Source organism: Arvicanthis niloticus, chromosome 1 (assembly GCF_011762505.2).
Source record: "Arvicanthis niloticus isolate mArvNil1 chromosome 1, mArvNil1.pat.X, whole genome shotgun sequence".
NCBI lineage: Eukaryota > Metazoa > Chordata > Mammalia > Rodentia > Muridae > Arvicanthis > Arvicanthis niloticus.
The window spans coordinates 148,928,349-148,949,424 of NC_047658.1; the positions used below are offsets into that span (position 1 = coordinate 148,928,349).

A 21,076-nucleotide genomic window follows, 5' to 3' on the forward strand; every position below is an offset into this window, starting at 1 on the left:
GGACAAAGCTCATTGGCCAGACAAAAAGCTGCAGAGGGAACAGCTCTGCCAGTTGGAAAGGCAAAATCAGGAAGCTTGGCCCAATCGCCCAAGAAGAGAACAAAGAAACCGCTAGAATTTATAGGCAGAAGAAGAGAAAAATCAAAGAAAGAAATGAGATGCGACCTGCAAAACACATAAAAGGAAATAGAAAAAACATTCTTTAAAATACACTGGGAACAAGAGAAGATAAGGGGGACTGTTCCTCCCTAATAGATGATGAGGGCGAGCTGATAATAGATGACACCAGAAACACATGGGTTTTTAATGCTTTATTCCTTGAGTAGCTGGAACTAACTGCATACAGAATAGAAAGCAAGGACAAGGGCCAGAGAGCGGAGGGCAAAGGAGAGCACCTGCAAGGAACAAAAAGCCTGGGGTTACACAGGGCCTGGGGGGACCTAGACTTCACGCTCCCCAGCTCTCACTTCACTGATAAAGGGGCGGGGTTAGTGCTGCCCAAAGTCACTCAGTTAGAGCTGGCAGAGCACACCTAGACCCTGGGCTTCTGGCTTCAGTGCAGCATGTTTCTCTCCCTCGTGGGACATGGAGAGAAGAGAGACAGTGATGGATAAGCCAAGGCATATGCAATCTAGTGCCAGAGTCAGGCAGGTGCAGGAAGAACCAACCGGAGCAGCGGTGAAGGACAAAGCTTAGGAAAAGTTGGAGACACAAGGCAGGGAAGAAGATGATGTAGGGTTGACGCCTCCGACTAGTCTGGTTCACCTGGTTCATCGGGGTCTTAGCCTCTGAGTCCCTCACGTTCCAGAGCTTCTGAGTTACTGACTCTTGTCTGGGGCTTGAATTCTTCCTGTCTTGCTTTGTGTCCCACATCAGCTTCCTGTTACCACCGAGAGGTAATGTCAATTAGCAAACCGCCCCGATACCCCAAAGCTTAACACGGTAAGCATTTGTTTATCTTGTGGTCCAGTGATTAAAGCTGGACTCGGCAGGATGTAGGGCCCACAGTAGCTGAGTTTTCCCCGCTTTCTGGGGATGCTAGCCTGCTGTTGGCCAATCTAGGGTAGCCTCAACTTGACGGCTTGGTTGATTGGGACAAATGAGACAAAGAGGTCAATGAATGCCCAGCAGGCTAGCCCAGGTGCATTCTCATGACATGGCAGAGGCACATGACTAACGAACGCAGGTGTACAAGACTTTGGAACATATAGGCACGTTCTGTTAACAAATATGTTTGCTTCATCTCATTGGGCAAAGCAAATTACATAGCCAAGTCTGAGGGCAAATTGTTGGAGTCAGTTTTCTCCTTCCACAATGTGAGTTCCAGGGACTGAACAAAGGCCCTTAGGGTTTGTGGCAAGCCCCTGTCCCTGCTTAGCCACCTTGCCAGCCCTAGATTGCTGCTTCTGAGCCACTATCTACAGCACCATATTATGGCAGCCCCGGAAGCCTAGTAATTGTGTCTTGGCCTTGGATGTTCCACCAAAGACATCAGGAGGCTTGAGACAGTCCTTCTTTGGTAGCACAGCTTACCCAGACAGGAAAACACTCAGTGGAGACACCATCTGCGTGAAACACCTGCTGGTCTACATTCCAGCAGCTGAGCATGGCCGGCCTGTCTTTCTCAGGAGCTCTTCCTGTGAAGCATACTTCCTGTGGGACAGAAACTAACTTTTATCTCTGCTTCCTGGACTAGGTGAAGGCTCCCCCTTACTAGTTCCTCTACTTCCTACTGTCTGGTCTTATACCCCTCCTGCATCTGCTCACCACCTTGCCACTGGCGAATTGATTCTATTGCCAGGATGATGTCTGGATTTTCATGGATTTAGTATGTCTATATCACCATCATCTAGTCAGTGTTTTGTTCCTAGAAAAACTCGATGACAATGTAGTCTTAGAAGAAATATGATACCCGTGTTAGTAGGTACCCATGTTAAGACCCATGAGGCAGACGGTTTGCCAAGGATGCACTGACTGGATGTTAAGCACAGTTCAAATAAAAAGAGCTAAGCAGAGGCTGGAGACAGGTCCAGCAGCCTATGCATTTGCAGGTATAAAGAATTTGAACCAACCAGGGGCCCCTGCCTAGAACCTGGTTCTGTCTACTATGCCTGTGCTTGTTAAGAGCCATGCCCTGTACCACCATGACAGGTGCTACAAACAGTTACACATGGCAGGGGACCCTGAAGTCTTGGGATGTTCAGTTTGTCAGTGTAACACTGAGCAATCAATTCACTTCTGAACCTCAGGTTCCCCACCTCTAAAGTCAGAAGTTTGGATTATGTTGTCTCCTCTTCTTTCCTGTTCCAGGATCCTTGAGGGATGGTCCTGAACCAAGACAGGATGAAGACCTAGAAAATAACCATGGCAACTCTGAACATGAAGTAGGAAGTGTGGCTCTGAAACATTCCCAGGAACCAACTGACTAATGGGTATGGAGAGAGGATCTAGAGGGGCAAAAAGTGCTGAGGGGTTGGTTTGCTTCTTTGTTTGAGACAGGGTTTCTCTGTGTAACCTTGGTTATTGGCTGTCCTGAAACTCAGAAATCCGCCTGCCTCTGCCTCCCAAGTGCTGGGATTAAAGGCATGCGCCACCACCACCCAACAAATGGTCAGATTTTTTAACTTTCAAGTGTCATTAGGACACTAACAAAGAAAGCCAGACATAGAAAAAGGATGAACACTGGCCCACAGGGGATAACCTCCTGGTAATTGCACATGAAAGCAAGGCAAACTGTGCATTTTTCTCTAAATAGGAAGAAATAAACTATATGGATTATATGGATTATATGTGCATATACGCATCTAAGCATGCATGTGTGGGAGAGGAGAGCACTCACTGGGTACACTCATGGGGAGGAAAAAGATCTGAAGGTCCTAGTAGATAATACACCAACCCCAAACCACAGCTACATAGGGAAACAGCCATTATGAGATTCAGTGACAGATGGGAATTGCACATAAGGTGGATACGGCCCCTTCTGCGTCTGAGACCCACAGGACTGGAGAAGAAAACAGCCAAGTCATTGCTCCTTCCCCGGGGCATTAGGAGCCTGAAACAACCCTCTTTCTTAACCATACAACTTTTCATCTTCTAGGGGAGCTGAGTGCCTGGCAACCTGATGTAAGCAAGACGTTAGGTGCCAAAGAAGCAGGGATGAGTAAGAGGGTCCCTGTGCTAAAGTTAGTGTTGGGTGGGGTGGGCAGACAAGACACATGTCTGACTCATGCAGGAAGCCTGGGACTCTTTGAAGTGTTGTAAGCAAAGTGAGTTATTTTGAAAGCTGACTTCTGGGAAGGCCTCATGGAGGAGGTGGCATTTGAACTTCTCCTTTTGTCCTATCTCTAATGCAAGAAACAAAGAAATACAGAAAATTATAGAAGCATTATCTTTTGGCAGGAGAAGAAGGGCACAGGGTGACAAGAGGAGCAGAGAACGTTCTGGTCCAAGGATGTGACTAAATTTAGAGGTGGCTTAGTGGGGCAGTTTTCTACCCTGGCTGTCTCACTACCCAGGGAATGGAAAGTTCCTTGTAGTGGTGGTGGGCCGGGCAGGGGGTGGGGCCAGGGAAGAGCCAGTTACAAGCAGGCAGGTGGATGTGGAAGGTTTCACGGGCTGTCTCAGGGGTGAAGCAGGCCAAGCCGCAAAGGCGTGGATGGCTCCAAAGCCTGAGGGACAGCGCAGCAATGAACTGCTTGGGCAGTAGAGCAAGGAGAGCAGCAGAGATGGCAGCTGAAGAGATCCACGGGGTCAGTGGAGGAGGGAAGCAGGAAGCATCTGGGGGCCCCTAGCTTCTACCTCCATGGCCACCTGAGGCCTGGGTCTGCAGGCGAGGGGCCCAGGGGCTTTGCTGGCATCTGCACAGCTGAGCAGCCGGCTCTCTAAGCTCTCTAAGGACTGATTAGGTGAGAACACATGCAAACAAACTTCAGACAGAGCAGAATGCTCACCTGGAGAGTACCACAGGCAGGGGGCAGGTATGGGCCAGATCCCTCCCCACAAGTTGCTCCTACTGGCCTCCTCTATAGCACCCACCTCTCTTCCTCTCCTCCTCTAGGCTCCTTCCAGCTCATCCTCCTATCTCCTTTCCTTCTAAGCAACAAAAATGTATTAAGCATTTATTACATGCATGCTAGGCTTCTGCACTGAGGTTTAAGAGATCCTTTGAGAGAGGAAAAACCCAGGCCTAGTTTCTGTTTTTCTCTTCCTGACTCCCAGCTGGAGTCTTTTGAAGACCCCATGAGTACCCAACCTGAGCTGGGCAAGATAAACCTTGGGGCTGCTCCATCCTAATGCCCACCGACCTGGTTGATGGCATGCCAAAGGGGATTTGAAGTAGGACTCTCAAGTTCTCACACAAGTCTACTCCTTGCACGAGCACATTTTCTTCTCAGCCAAAATTATCTTGCTAATGTCAGTCTCATGCTCTTTCTGTTTGCTTTGCTCTAATTCCTGACCTTCCCACATGGTTTAGAGGGAGAGCAGGAAGCTTTGGCTGGGAGGATTATTATTATTAATAATAATAGCAGCTACCACTTATGAAGCAGTCATAAAAATGCCAGGCAGTGTGTTAAGCAAATAACTTTATGTAAGCTATACATCATTTCCCCGGATTCTCAGATGAGCACACTGACGCCCAGAGAGATTAAGTTACTTTGCCAAGGTCACACAGCTACTAAGCAGCAGGGCCCCTATTCGATGCTGAAACTACTGTATTCTGTATCTGTCCTAGTAAGTACTCTAGATGGAGACCTTTTAGTCTTCAACTATTCACAGGTACCTGTCCCTTGGTTCAGACGGGCCCCTTCCTTTTTAACCTATGCACCTCCCCTTTAATTCAGACATCTTCAAATCCAGTCCCCCCCCCCCTTTAATTCAGACATCTTCAGATCCAGTTCCCTCCCCTATGATTCAGACATCTTTGGATCCAGTCACCTCCCGTATGATTCAGACATCTTCAGTTCCAGCACCATGCAGACCTTTAGTACCCACTAAAGAGCAGCTACATTACCTACATGGGAGGAGCGCTTGGGGGTGGGCATTCCACCACCTAGGAGTGAGGGGCGGCCAAGGTAACTTGGCAGCGTAAAGGACAGAGCTCAGACACATAGAACACTCAAGGACAAGGACGAGGGAAGGAGCTGGTTCCATTTTTCAATCCTGGTGACTTTATTGGCAGGACAAGGTAACCAAGCGTTGCCAAAGCTAGTTCATCAACCTGCACTTTCGTCTCTAGCAGGAGCTAACGTTCCATTCCCATCAAAGCAGTTTGGTGTCCCAGGGCAGCTACTGGCCCCTATTATGTGTCTGTATCTGCTACCTTCTCTCTCTCTCTCAAGTCCCCAGTTTCCTTCCTGGACCGAAAGGCATGCTGCAATCGGTCAGTCCCCCATGGTGCCTGTCCCCAAGTATCTTCATCCTGGGTATTTAATCCACTCTGCATTAGCATCAAGACTTTGTTCCTGTGCATGCTGGGTAGCTCCTATAAAGCCTCGTCACATAACTAAAATGCTGCTCCCTATCTCTTTGCCGGGGTTCAATGCCATCTGTCCCTTTAAGCTGAGTTAAGATAAAGAGATACTGCCTGGTATAGTGGTGTATAGGCTTGGTGAGACCATGCTTCAAAAACAAACAAAATAGACATTGGGGTGTGTAGGGCTCTATGAGTGTTTTGGGTGACATCAGCTAGTTATTAGAAATGCAAGACCCAAGCCAAGATCTCTCCATGCACACTGAGTTGTTCCCTTCCCCATAAGAACTTGAAGGCTATGTCTGAGCTGGAGCATGCTATTCCAACAAGGTACTGATACTGAGTGAAGAGCAATGAAAGGCATGAAGATGCAACAGCCCATAGTGAGTGGTTCTGATAGAAAAGAAGACAGGAGCTTCTTTTCAAAAGACTTTCTTTGCCATGTTAATGATTTTGAGCTGCACCATAGGCGTGACCCATGTGGAAGTGGTGTAGACAACACACATGTCTACTCACCCTAGGCAGGGATCCCATGACAGACTAAAGTACAGTTACCACCAAAGTCCAATTTGGTGAATCAATGACTTTTATTGGGGTTACTTACAGAAGTATTGGTGAGAGGTTACTTACAGAAGCAGAAATTACTCAAAGACAGTTGCATCACCATGGCCCATCCCTGCATGGGTGACAGCTCATAAAAGCTGGGAATCTGAGGCACACTGCACAGCCCACAGACAATTTAACAGGTTGGATAGTATTCTAAGTGACTCTGGTCTAAATCTCTTCTGGGAAGCTTGGCTTATACAGCATCTTCCAGGCAATTGGTCTTGTCTGAGTCTATGTCAAAGCTCAGTTTCCTTCTGTCAGAGAGGGGATGCTCAGCTTTTATTGCCTACTATGGTAGGGCGGGGCCTAGTGAATCTAGTCAGTTTCAGGTACTTCCTGAAGCTATTTTGAGTTGTTTGCCTTTCTTCTTGAGGAGCTTCCTGCAGGATAGAATGTTTCAATCTTAGAGGGAACTGTTACACAACAGGAGAGAAGTGGTTATCACCTAATTCTGTTTAAGGAAATGGGGATTCAGAGGGAAAGAGCTGACATTCCAGTATTTGGAGATTCAAATGAAAGAATTAAAGTTGAATCTAGTGGTTTGTTTGGCCCAATGAGAGTATCCTTGGAGCTGAAGCAATTCTGAGGCTTATTGTTCAATTTAAGAAAAACATCAAAAGGCTGTCATCTGAGCGTGTTGGAATATGCCACGTACCCATAATCCCAGCACTGAGGAGGCTGAGTCATAAGTATTTCAAACTCAAGGCCAGCATGAATTACAGTGAGTTCAAAATCAGCCAGGGATGCTTACTAAGACCTTGTCTCAAAAAAAAAAAAAAAAAAAAAAAAGCAAGCGTTTGGATAGAGCAGTTGCCTAGCACATACAAGGCCCTAGATTCACCCAGATTATTAGAAGGAAAAAAAAAAGATTCATGACTTCCCAGAAGTTCTTGAAGCTGGCTCTTGCCTGGGTCAATGCAGGATACTTAGGGACCATACAACAGGATATGGGCAAGAAGGGTATCAGGATTTCGGGAAACAGCCTGGGGGTGCTGAGAAGAATTATGTTCCCACTTTAGGATGATCTATAAGGGCTAGTTCAATGGAAGTAGGGAAGAGTCTAGGGTTCCGGGGAGACTTTATGGAATGAAGAAAACCTGAAATCTGATCTCTGTGATCATCGGGGGGGTGGGGGGGGGGAGGGGGGAGGCAGAGAAAAGAGGCTCTGTCTTTTAATATGAGTTCCCTTGTGGGAGAGTCATAGAAACTCCCCAGCCTAGAGCTTGTCCCCTCCCTGGATCTTGTCACTGTCCATCCTTATTCTCTGCAGAAGTTTTTTTTTTTTTTTTTCATTATTTTCAATTTGGAGACTGCTGTATATACTTTGTATCTGTCCCCCCCCCAGACCACACACTCTGCATGAGCTGCTTTCTGGTATACCCGGGCCTGGTGTGGCCGGGCATGGGCACGCAAGAAAGGGCAGCCTCTGTGTGGTCAATACTTCCTTCCTGGCACTGAGCTGAATAAGAGAGCTCCCTGTGCCCTTGTAATAGCTTCAGATCTGTGAGGTTGTGGGGCCAGGACTCAGGTGTCAGTGGCCTGGCAGGGCTGCCACAGTCCTCAGGAAGTGTGAAGAATTCCCAGAGGGCTTTGGGGCCATTCCAAGGCATCCAAAGAGCATTTACTGGATCATTTAAGAGACTAATTCTTCTTAAGTGGATTCTTGTTGTGGTTGTCCTCCAAAAGCCTGAAGTGCTCGCTCATATTCCCTCCCACCCCCACCCGCCCATCTCTCTCCCTCCCTCCTCCTCTCTCTCCCTCTTCCTCTCTCCCTCCCTCCCTCTTCTCTTGCTCCTTCTCTCCCTCTCTCTCCATGCAATTATTCCTACAACACAATGCAGTAAAAACTGTGCAATGTTGTCATGATCCTTAATACTTTCCTCCTTTTATATACAGCAACCTGTGGGGTGAGCAGGGGGACTATTACAATCCCCATTTGACTGGGGAGGGGTGGGGTGGAGCAGCAGTAAGGGAACCAGAGCAAGCTCACCCATAAGTTCTGAGGATGCAAGTGGATGGCGCTATTTTTCCTCTTGTGGGGAGAAATGCCCTTTCCCCTTTACCCACGGTGCTTCACTGGGGATGCTGTCTTTGGGACACAGCCCTACCTTTCCCCAGGACCCAAGCTCCCACAGTCTCCTTTAAACCAGGGCAAAGGTGCTATTTTATGGAGAGCAAGAGTAACAGACAAGGCGAGCCATGCTCTCTCATGGTCTCTCCTCTACCTGTGTGAAGTTAACACCCTGGGCACGCCCTGTGTGTCTGGCACTGCTTTGAGGCTGATGTCCTTATTGCTGTCTTGATTCTTCAGTTGCAATGAGGTGGAGTTAATGCTGGGAGCCCATTTTACAGTAGAGAAACAGAGGTCTAGTGAATATCAGTGACTGGTCCAGGGTCACACTTTTAGTAGTACAGTGAGGATCAACTTTTACCTATTGATGCAAAATCCATGAGCTGGTCACATCATCACCTTGCTTCTGACCCAGCTCTCTGAGAAGAGCATGGGCTAGGTAGCAGGGGATGCTGGGTAATAATTGCCTTCAGCCGTTCTGAGCAATATGATTCAGCCCTTCATCCTCCAAAAGTTTGTGAATGAAACGAACCCTAGGGAATTCCTTCTCAGTCTGTCACCTCCTGTCCCCTCCATTGGAACAACTAGAAAGTTTGTATAGAAGCTTCAAGTGTGTCTGACCCCATAAGAGATATGAGCACGCAGTGGGGACATTTGTCAAATGAGAAAAAACAGGACAGAGGAAGAAAGAGAAGTTTGAGGAACTAGGGAGAGGAACCGGGAGTCAAGGGGACAGTCTGTGACAGAGAAAGACGGAATGACTCTGGAAGAGGGATGGGTGCCCTGGGGGGAGGGGTTGAGAACAAGACTGGATTGTGGAGCTGCAATTTGTGAAGTTTACAGATAAATCTTGGTCCTTTCAGCAAAGCTTATCTGTAATGGGCTCGGCTCGCTGAGGCCCCGTCTCCTGTAGACATAAATCATTTTCTAATTTATAACATGAATAATTGATTTTGCCTCTGTAGCCTCAACAATAAATCTCCCGATCACACATGCATAAGAAAATAATAATAATGAAAGCGATCAGGATATGCCGCCATCGATTAACTGTGAGAGGGGCCACTTGACTCGCAATTCATGTTTTAAGTATTCCAGGTGGCACTGTGCCCACTGGCCACTTCTACCCCTGGGCCCTAGGGCCTGTCTGTCACTGATGGGGTGCAAGGAAGAGGTGAGGGCCTGAGAAAGGAGGGAAATCAGTGTGGACAGGACTGGGTTTGTTTCAAATGTTTTCTTGATAGTTCACACTTGTTCCTCTGGCAGCTGTTCATGGAGCATATCGTACCTGGAAGGGCTTGTTCAGAGTGGCACAGGCCTGGTCTTTGGCTTCAAGGTGTGTATGATCCTGGTAAAGGACTGACAAACCTGAGATCATATGACTGGGTGTTCAGGAGAGACTTAAGGGGAACGGGAAGGGGCTGCCACCAAGCCAGGGGTTCTGGAATCCACTGGCTTCTTCCCCTGACCAGCTCCTACAGATTCCGTCTGCACGGATCCAACTGCTCTCTACTCATGCCTCATGCTGCAGCCCAGTTCTGCTCTCATCCGCTTTCCCACGACATGGTAATGACCTTCTTCTACAAGGTCGCCCTGCTTTCTTTGTCATCCCAGTTCCCATCCATTCTTTTAGAGAATGATCTTTAAAACTGTAGGTGGGTTTTCCCCGAAGCTCCTGCCAGACAAGACGAGACGAGACTTCCCTGATAAGCATGGCCGTCAACTAAGCATGGCTCCTGTCACTCACCTCATTAGCCATTTCCTGAGGATGTCAATGCTTGGGGTGTTCAGGAACCATCACAGTGCCTGGTGCACAGTAAGTGATTGACAAATGCATGTTGGATTCCTTCCTCTCACATTTGCTGACTCCAGCCTCTTCTTTAGACCAACCTATATGTATTAATTTAAAATATTTATTTATTTATCATTGTATGCATGTGAGTATGTGTGCATGGGCCATGGGGCACATGAAGAGGTTACGGGATAATTTCCAGTAGTCAATTCTGTCCTTCCACCAGGAGTTACAGGGATCAAACTCAGGTTTCAGGCTTGTGTATATAGCAAGCACTTTGATCCACTGAACCATCTGCCCAGGAACATTAAAAACAAACAAACAAACAAACAAACAAACAAACAGAAAAACAAAAAAACACATGGCTAGGTCATTTTGTTGTTAAAAATGTATCATTATTTGCTGTGGTCTCCCATGAAATCTAAATATCCTAGCTTGGTTCCAACAGAAGAAAAGTGTGCCTCTTAGTTATCCGTGGGTTCCCACCTCAAGTGCTGGCAGTGGACTCATCACTTCCCCCTGAGGCTCCTTGCCTGGGTGCAAAGGCCAGCCCTGATTCCCTCGGATGTAACTAGCCCACAGCTTCCCCCAAGCTTTCAGGTGAAAAGAGAGATGCCACAGAGTTTGAAGTGAGGAGACGTGGCCAGCTCTGGCTTGGGCTGCAGATATAATTCCTGCAGGTAGAGCACATTTGGAGATGGGGGAAGCACCTGCATACCCATGGAAGCAGGGCTCCCTCTGGCCACAATGATTCAGGCTGATGGCAAGGCTGCTGCCATCTTACCCACTTAGTTATGTTATGATCCGGCCCCCGGGACTCTGGTTTCCCAGCTCCCAAGATCCCTGGCCTGAATCCCAGGGTCTCTCTTACAAAGGAACCTATAAATAGAAGCTGTGTTTATAGAGGAACGAAAAGGCAAGGGACCTAGGTAATGTTTAAATAGATAGCCATGGTCCCTGGAGGGCTTGCTGGGGAGCCTGAAGATTGTCCCATGAGACACTGAGCACAGGGGGCAGACTTTCTGGCAGGAGACAGATTGCTCGGATTGCTTTGAGAAGGCCTTGTTTCCTTCTCCCTCACTAAGTCTCTCACTGCAGTCCTAGTTATGAGCTCAGGCCTAGGTTAGTGTCCTATGCCCATCCCTAGGAAGTACCTCTGTAGCCATCAACCCACTGTGCAAGCATTGAGGAGAGGGAAGGAGACGTTAAGGCAAGCCCAAAGTGCAGAGCTGAGGATGGAGGTATGGAAGGGCTGGCAGAGGAAAGCTGCTGAAAAACCGGCTCTGGGTATCTGAAGTCACCCCAGGCCACCAGGAGCAACACAGAGCTTTCTTACTGACAATCTCTGCACAGTGCGGCTCCCACCCTGATTCACTCAAGACACTACTGGGCTGAGGTACCAGGAGGACCATGTCACACAGTCCTTAGAAGATTCCAGTCCTCACAGAATGATTTTTAGACTGGTTAATTTGCTGGTACAATGTCCTCACATTTGATTTTAAGAGACAGTTTTGACTAACCAGGCATGGTGTGGCTCATGCTATAATTCTAGCACTGGAAGGGCTGAGAGATAGGAGGATGGACACAAATTTGGGGCCAGCCTGAGCTACATAGTGAGTTCCAGGATATTTTGGGCTACAGAGTGAGAGCTTTCCTCAATAACCATTTTAAGTGTGTGTGTGTGTGTGTGTGTGTGTAAGAGAGGGGGGGTGGGGGGAGGGAAGGAGACTTGGCAGCAAGCACCTTTACCTGCTGAGCCATCTCACCAGTCCTCCAAAAACAAATTTTAATTGGAAAAAAAGAGTAGAATTTGAAATTAAAACACGCGAATTTAATAAATCACACGAGCATTAAAGGCACAGCCTGGTGGCTTTTTAAATACTTGTGCACCTGTGTAATCTTCACTCAGACCACTATAAAACATTGCCAGCACATTAATTTTTCCCAGAGTGCCATGCACCTTAGCATGAAGAATAGCTATTGTTTTTATTCTTATCTCTGCATATTTACAATAAGTTGATAGATACTGAAATGTATATAGATTCACACAGAATGTGCTTTTAGGTGTCTGGATTCTTTCCTTCCCAGAGTCTGTCAAGTCAAAATGACTCTTCAGTCCATAGCATGGTAGCTGGTACAGCACCTGGCACATTGTGGGCATCCTTCAAACCTCTAAGGAAGCATGTGGTAGTTTGATGCCAGTTCTGGGTCCTGTCAACCACACACCATTCCCATCTCATTCTTCCCATCCCTGCAAAAATGATAATGAGTGTCATCTCATGGGCCGTCACGGGAGCTAAAGGAAACAATGAGGGTGTAGGATACGGCATTATGTGTTCATTAAGTGTCCATTCTGAGTCCCTTATCACTATGGCGCTGAAGCCCCAGACAGTCAGCAATGAATGTAGAGAGACAGTTAGCTTGATATATCCTACTGGTTTTCAACCTAAGCTTGCCAAAGCCCAGAGTCTTCAGTCATGCAACAGACCCTGAGAGGAAGAAAGAAGAGGAAGAGGATGCTCAGAACTGGGGTTTGCTTCTCCTTCCTGACCCAAGTCAGCCTGTGCAGAGCTGCTTTTATCTGATTGGCAGGCGGAGAAAAGGATGCCCTCAGAAAAGAGTTCTGCTTCCAAAATTGGCTTGTAACTTACTACGCACACCACAGTCTTGCCCAACATACTGGTCAGATATTGTGTAAAAGGGAAAGCAAAGGAGACTATAACCCTGCTAATTGGCTAGAATGTTCTCCAACCTCTCCAGATAAACTACACTTTAGGGCAGAGTGCAAGCCAAAGTAGAAAGGCAGTTTCTCTCTTTTCTCAGTTGGGTATGGCAGCATATACTGTAATCTCTGAACTCGGGAGGTGGGGCAAAAGGATCAAGAGTTTCAGGCCAGCCTGAGTTACACAGCAAGATGCTGTCTCAAATGACAAAGAGCTGAGGGTGAGGCTCAGCAATAGAATGATTTTAACATGAATAGGGCCAAGAGTTCGATCCCTAGCACCCTGTCAAAGCCTTTTCTCAACCTATAAATTAATCGTTTTTAAGGATGTGTGTGTGTGTGTGTGTGTGTGTGTGTGTGTGTGTGTGTGTGTGTAATATTATGAAGACTTAAATTGAGGTTTAGAGATGGCTAAGTGGTTAAGAGTATGTGTTGCTATTATAGCTGATTCTGATCAGTTCCTAGTACCTTCATGGGGACTCACAACCATCTGTAACTCCAGTCTCAGGAATCTAACGCCCTCTTCTGGCCTCTAACGTCACCAGCCATGGACTGCTGCTGATACACATATACACGCAGGAAAACATGAATACACATAAATGATAAATAAATAAATACTTTAAAAAAGAGTTAAGGTAAGACAAGTGTTGTAGGACAAGCCTATAATTCCACCTCTAGGAAGGCTGAAGCACAGGTAGTGTAAGTTCAAGGCCAGACTGAGCTATATAGGAAGACATCTCACAAAAAAAAAAAAAAAATATGAAGGAAAGAAGGGAGATAGGGGTAAAGGCAGGGATGGAAGGTGGGAGGGAAGAATGGAGGGAAGGAAGAAGGGAGGGAGAAAATCTATGATTCTATCACTGTACATTCATGTAGAGTCAGTCAAGTTTCAAGAATACAAATATAAGCTAACAAATTCCATATCCTTGGCCATGATCATGCGTAGGGAGTCATGACACTAGACAGACCACTGACGCTCTGACCTGAGACTTTCGTTAAAACTTGTGATAAAGTGAAACTCTATTTCATTGGATTTTAAGATTGAGCTTCTGGTGGTCACCATATTTAGGTTTGCCTGATGGAAACAAAACAAGGGAAGGAGCAGAGGGAAACTCTGAGAGACAGGGAACAAGGAGATGGCTTAGTTGGTAAAGTACTTGGCCATAAGAAGCAGAAGGACTTGAGTTCAATCTCCAAGTCCCAACATAAAAAGCCAGAGCCTGGGTCTTATGGAACGTGCTTATAAGCCCAGCACCTGAAGGTGGAGACAGGGGATCCCCAGGGATCATACACACACACACACACACACACACACACACACACACACACACACACACGATCTGAGAGGATAAGCTGGGGTTTCAATTGCCTGATTATGCCATCTCTGTCCCTAGATCCAGCTGTGTCTGAAATAAAATCTAACGGAAAGTGTTTCTGTCCCTGAGCTGATAAATCATTTTTTCACTTAAGTCAGTTTGAGCAAGTCTCTTTCACCTGCCACCAATAAACCCCCTGCTTAATACCTAATCAGATCAAAGCTCACTCCTGGAAGGGCATTTCCCTTTAAAGCCATGGTCTTGAGAAGCAACACTTAGTGAAAAGTACGTTTGGGAACTTAGTGAGATAACCTGTAGCACCAATTTAACAACAAAGTCAGTTCCTTACTTTATTGTCTCCGGGAGGGGAATGATGAGATTCTGTTTGATCCCCAGTGGCTCACTGGACTTGGCTGTGAGTGGCTGTTTCCTAAACTCCAGTCCACCCCATCTCAGACAGTGAGGATTTACCGACGAGGATGCCAGCAGAGGGTGGGTGTCAGGCACATCTTTGAATCTGTGCTTTGCTTTTGAAGGTGAATAGGAGAGAATTAATTTGCATAAATGAGTTGTAGTATGAAATATCAACCTCATTATCTTTGGTCATTCTTTAAAGATAACAGCAGTTCCCCCGGCCTCTTTTGCTTAGAGAGCCATATGGACTCCATTTCCTCCCTGTCTTAATGGGAGAACTCATATTCCCATTTCACAAAGAAGAAGAGCGAGGCCAACTGAAATTCCAAACAGCTCTTGTGTCCAGCTGCATATGGGTTAGGATCCAAGATAACATATGGAATTACTGAATAAAAAGAGCCCAGAGATAAACGGGGCCAGAGAGCAGGATATACAATGCAGGAAGAGAAGCTACACAAAGACGGTTTCTTAAGCAGGAACAGACAGAGCCTAGGTGAGGCAAATAACAGAGGGGCAAGGCCCCAGTGCAGTGACATCTGCTGCGCAACTAGCAGTGGGCTGGAGCTTACCAGTTTCCAGTTCCCTAGGGTGCTGTCATTGTGTGCATGACCCGAGCAGCCAGTTCAGAGGAACACCATGGCTTCTGGCCTCCAAGGTCTGTTTGGAGAAGATGTTTCTTACCCCCTAGAGAGGTTTACTGCATCCAGGCAATTTAATCCTCCCAAGGAGTTGGGCAGGCCCTGGAGATAATAAAGAAAGAAGGTAACAGAGTGGATCTGCAAAGCCTTTAATACACAGCATTAAAGGGTAATGGGAAAATCGATGGGACTATACAACAGGGTCACCCCAAGTGCCAGCAGCTGTCATTAATGGGACACTGTAAGATGGCTGGGCAAGGTCCTAGCTCCAGGGCCCCAGATGACCTATTCAGAGATCTAATGGTTTTGTGTGCTCTCCAGCTTCTGTCTTGAGCTAGAACACAAGGAGATGGGCCTTCACTCCATCCTCCCAACTTGGGCCAAGTGACTTAATAATCACTGTCATGTATTGATTAGTTTCTATGGGCCAAGCTGTAGGCCAAGAGCTTTCTGGATTGTCATTTAATCCTTACAAAGACTCTATGAATCATCTACTGTTACCATGGTTTCTGTTTAACATGTATGAAAAGTGAAGCCCAGAGAGGTATGTTGCCCTTGGTCATTGGCCAGGAGAAAGAGTGGATGGCTTAGCTCAGGGCATAAGCTGGGAGGGGTCTTATAGAACAGGCAGCCTGACCTCTCAGGACAGAGATGGATTGGCTTTCCCTGGCGTGGACTTCCACCATAGGTCAGAAGATGATCTGAAATTATAAAGCAGGTGTCTACCGTTTAGTTCTGCATTCAATGTCCCCACTAAGTCATCTGATCATCTCCATCCACAGAGCACACACTCCACTGGCTTTGGGACGTCAGAGTCATTTGTTGTAATTAAAGGGATGGCCATTTAGGAATTGTTACAATTCAATGCAAAGTCACTAAGGCCACACTTTCTGTGTTCTGGGCTGTAGGTGCTAAAGAGCAAATGAGTCTGGTTATTGTTCTTAAAAGCCTACACCATCTGCCTGGGAAAAGAGAAACACATGGACCAAAAACAGCCTTTGAATAATCCTCGGACCACAAGTACATACATAGGTGTGAGAGTGTGTGATCCACAGACATGGAGTGTGGAGGAGTGAAGGGAGGGGGCTCAGCTTCTGGAGCTTGTGAAGGTTTTGAACTCAGCTGTTAAAGGAACAAAGATCTGGGATTAGAGAGAACAAACAAGGCGAGCTTGTCTGACGGGGACCCTGCACAGGCAAAGTCCTAGTGGCTGGAAGGAGAATCCACACTGCAGAAGCAGGGGCTGGCTTGTGTGACAAAGGTTTTACATGGTGAGGGAGGCAATGGTGTGCAGCATTGAGGGGGACACGCAAGGTGACAGCAGATGTAACAGATGGTAGAGGTCTCAGAATTGTGAGGCTCAGGTGACTGAATTCTTGTCTAGAGAGAGGGAAGCTTAGAGGGAATGGAGTAAGGGCCAGTGTGAATGCCAGAAAACAGGAGAGGATTAAACCTCCTGGTTTTGGTGTCAGGGCTGTAGGGAGAGACATCTGAGGGAATCTCTAAGGCCTCTCTGTAGGCAAGCTGCCCAGCTTGTGAGAAGGTGGGGAGAAGTCAGGTCACTCAAGAGAAAGGACAGAAGGCTAAACACAGGAAGGCCACTGGGTAAGTGGCAATTGTAAAAATCGCCATTTTCTCTTGAGGATTATTCTATCTGGAAAAAAGAAACCATCACAGTGGCTCCACTCGGGTGTCTCCTCCCCTTTTACCAACTCCAGTGTACTTGTACTGAGTGTAGTGTGAAGGGTTAGGGCTGTGTCTAGCACACTAGCAGCTTGCATGGCCGTCTTGGCTGACTTTGCCAGTCTAGAGTCCAGTTGCATCATGTAAGGGCAGTAAAGAGAAGGCAAAGTGATCCTCCATATCATTGAGATGACACGTGAGGTGTGTATAGTGTTTGCCTGGGTTCCTAACACATACATACATGCTCAGTACATATTAGCTACTCTTTCCACAAAAGCAATTTCAGCACAGCATACAGTTCAAGTTCTCAGAGCACCAACATGAGTTAGGACTCAAATATGTGGGAGTTGGGAAAAGGGTATTAGATGGGATCAGAGAGAGAGGGGTGTGGGGAGGGAGGGAGGGGGAGGGAGAGGGAGGGAGGGAAGGAGGGGAAGAAGGGGGAGGGAGAGAGAAGGAGGGAGAGGGAGAGGAAAGGAGGGGAAGAAGGGGGAGGGAGAGAGAAGGAGGGAGAGGGAGAGGAAAGGAGGGGAAGGGGGAGAGGAAGAGGGAGAGGGATGGGGAGGGGAGAAGGAGAGGGAGGGGAGGGGGAGAGGGAGAGGGAGAGGGGAAGGGGGGAGAGGGAGAGGAGGAGAGGGGGAGAGGAGGAGAAGGGGAGAGGGGGAGAGGGGAAGAAGGGGAGAGAGGGAGAGGGGGAGAGAGGGAGAGAGGGAGAGAGGGAGAGGGGGAGAGAGGGAGAGGGGGAGAGAGGGAGAGAGGGAGAGAGGGAGAGGGGGAGAGGGGGAGAGAGGGAGAGAGGGAGAGAGGGAGAGAGGGAGAGAGGGAGAGAGGGAGAGGGGGAGAGAGGGAGAGAGGGAGAGAGGGAGGAGAGGGAGGGAGAGAGGGAGGAGAGGGAGAGAGAATATGTCCAAGCCTGCAGCTTGTCCCTCCTCATCTCTGAGGCTTTCGGATGGGTGTATAGCCTCCTAGGGGCTGGTGGGGACTGTGGTTCTCTGGACTTTCTGCTGAGCTAGATAGCAGAGTCTCAGGATAGTAACCAGAAGTCTGCCATTAGTAACGGTTATAGGTGATTCCAATGCAGGCTGAAGTCCACTGACACAAAGCTTCTGGGTGAGGTCTGCTTCTGTTGTCACTGAGTGGTGACAGGGAGCTTACCTTCTCCTGTTTCCTGATGAGAAGGTCTGTCCAGGCCTGTGGGCCTCTCAGAGAAAGGAGGAGTAAAGGGAAAGAAGAAGGGAGAATCAGATGAGCGATCTGGTGTCAGGGGCAAGAAGGATACTAAGGAGGGAAGAAAAGATGTTGGCTGAGACAGTGTGGTGGTGCCACTGGGCTGAGGCAGAGCCCAAGCCGGCTCCCTCTGCAGTACAGTTACACTGGGTTATTAACAGGAAGAAGAATGGGCCTCTGTATCTCAGCGGAGCAGGGCAAGAGTCATCAGCAGACGTTATTAAAATCCTTTCCTCCCCAGTGAAAGACACTTATCACTCTTCATCAGCACAGCTCGCTCTTTCTGAAAAGGAGAGTCAGCTTAACAGGTGGGGACTGTCCTTTCACTCCTGTAAAAGAGACTGAGGTTGCCTCCTGTCAGCGCAAAAGAAACCCTGCTCGGGGCTCATGGAACACCCCAGAATGGCAGTGAATGTCTTGAGACTCTCCTCCCCCACCACAACCTCACCCCAGAGTCTTAGCCTGTGTGCAAGAGAGAACCTGCTGCAGGGACCATCTGAATGGCAGTGCCGGCTACTGCAGCCGGATGCAGTGCGACCGGAGATGGCTAACTACCGCAGAGAGGCGCTGGGGCTCCCGTGCTGCAGTGTGACTGCAGGGGCAGGGCCTGGTTTTAGCTGTGGCCTCCTTCCTGCTGTCCCTTTCTGTCTTCCTTCCTTCTCCATTGTGGCTTCTGTCTCATCAGAGACATGTGGCCTGGGCAGAGCCACCCTTGCAAACAAATGCCTACTGTAAATGGAGCACACTTCACAACCAGCCCTGTGATCCAGCCTAGCACATAGACTGGTACTGAAAGCCCTAAGCCACCTTCCCAGCAGACTCTTCTGCCTCCCTGACAGGCTGCAGGCTGACAGAAGGTTGGGTGGCTCTTCCTCAAATCTTGCTGCCAGCCTGGGCTGCCCCCTCCCACTTAATGGGCCAGCTCAAGAGTCCCCTCCTGGGGAAGCCCTCCCTGCCCTCTCCAGGCAGAACTAATTACTCCTTCTCATGGTTCCAGTCCAAAGGCTCCTGCTCTAACAATGGCCACGCTCTGTGCTCTGTTATCCTTGTTGGTGTCTCTGTCTCTCATTACATACAAGAAGGGGAGGGGGGCTGTAGGACTCGGCACAGCTTATGTTTGTTTGTTAGAGACAGGGTCTCCCTATGTAGCAGTAAGGGCCTTGTGCACAAACATGAGTACTAAGTTCCCAGCACCCACTTAAAAAGCCAGATATCTATAAGTCCAGTGCTAGGAAGCAGAGACTAGAAGGCTCCTGGGACCCGGGGGCTAGGCTAATTGGTGGGTGCCAAGCTAATAAGAGACTCTGTCTCAAAATATAAATCAAGTAGAGTAGTGATTGGGCAAGACCTTTGACCTTTGACCTCTGGCTTCTATATTTATCTATATGTATACACATATGCATGCATGTATGTATGTGCTCTCTCCCCCTTCCGCTTTCTTTCACTCTCTCTCTTTCTTACACACACACACACACACACACACACACACACACACAGACACACACACACACACACCACATACATCAAAACAAAACAAACAACAGGTAGAACTCTGGGGCCTTAATATATATTATTTCACATGCTCCTCAGAACAGCCCTCCAAGGTTTTTAGACTCATTTTACAGATGAGGACAACAAGGCTTGGGGAAGTCATGTGACCTACCCAAGAGCATATGGTGGCAAGTAAGGGGCAGAACTGGATGGTCTGAGTGTGGTAAAGATTTGTTAACTGACTAATCGAGCCAGGTGCCAGTTCCCCCACCTTGGTGCTAAATAAGCCGGCATAGAGTCTGCCTGATGAGCCAGGTGCCATCAACTCATTCTTTCTCAAGGAGAAGAGACAAGGTCTGAGGAAAAAGCCTGTCACTTTCCCAGAGCTCAGCTGTTTGCTTCCTCCATTCTGTTAACCCCACCTGGCCACACCCTCCCTGCTCTCTCTCTCAGCCCCCGCCATGTCGTTGGTCTGACTTTTCTCTAGCAGTGTGGTTCCCCGTGTTCCTCAGGCCTCTAGACAAGCCTAGGAAAACCTGCACCCAAGAGCATTCTTGTTTCTGCCTCTGGGTCCCAGGTAACCTGGAGGGGACAGAGCCCTGGGCGGTTGTCAGCATCTTTCTCCACTGTGGGACTCAGAAACAGCTTCTGCCTTTGCCCCAGTTTTCAAGACCAATTCCAATTTTACAACCTTGTAAGCTCAGCGACTGTTTCTCCCCATTCTGTGGACCCCACAGTCCCTAGCGGAGAGGTGAGTACCTAGGCAGTTGTCCAGTGAAGCCTATAAAACACAAAAAAACATTCCATGAGGCTGGAGAGGTGGCTCAGCCAATAAAAATGCTTGCTGTGCAAGATTGACAACTGGATTTCGTCCTAGAAACTCAGTGGAAGGAGAGAACAGACTCCCGGCAGTCGCCTGCACACACACACATACATCACGCACACACAAACAACAACAATAATAAAAATGCAATTCTAAAAAGGGTGTTTTCATGAGCCTTCAGACTGAACCTTCTGCAAGGCTGATTCACTGAGCAGAGCTTCAGCGATTATGAGTGTTGCAAGCCCAGACTCTATCTTGGGCTATCTTTGGCCTCTAGAGCCACCTGTTGTCCTCTGTGCCTGAACTAAGAGCTTTGTGCCCATCACATAAATCACTTGGAAGGTGCAGAACGCCGGTTTCCTTTGGAATGTGTTAACTGATCAGACAACTAGCTTCCACTGGTGCACTAGCTATGAGTATCATCAGACAGCATCTAAGCTTATCCCAGAGTTTCCCGACTTGCTGTGGCCCGCCTCTCTGATGTTTCCAACGATATATTTGAAAAGTATTTTGATTTACCACCCTTTTTGTTCTGCTACAATAAACACTTGAAGCTGGGTGTGGTGGTCCACACTTTTAATCCCAGCACTCGGGAGGCAGAGGCAGGAGGATCTCTGAGTTTGAGGCCAGCCTGGTCTACAGAGTGAGTTCCAGGACAGCCAGGACTACACAGAGAAACCTTGTCTTAAAAAAACAAAAACAAATAAACAAACTAAAAAAACCAACTTGATAAAACCTCTTCCATGTTGGAACATGAATTTGGCTTGATCTAAATCTGTCTTCCTGGGCCATAGCCACTCAGAATAAAATAACTCTTATAACCTTA

At 47.8% G+C, this 21,076-nt stretch overlaps 1 long non-coding RNA gene across 2 annotated transcripts; it reads right to left on the reverse strand.

The window, feature by feature from the left end:
* Window positions 1–304: 304 nt before the first annotated feature.
* Window positions 305–18,329, reverse strand: LOC143441166 (uncharacterized). Of its 2 annotated transcripts, XR_013108393.1 has the most exons (7): window positions 17,865–18,329; window positions 14,958–15,128; window positions 14,324–14,501; window positions 9,892–10,034; window positions 2,259–2,351; window positions 1,534–1,653; window positions 305–880 (listed from the first exon to the last, which is right to left on the reverse strand). It is a non-coding gene; the product is annotated as an uncharacterized LOC143441166 (long non-coding RNA). The 2 variants fall into 2 exon arrangements; XR_013108394.1 differs by lacking the exon at window positions 9,892–10,034.
* Window positions 18,330–21,076: the final 2,747 nt, after the last annotated feature.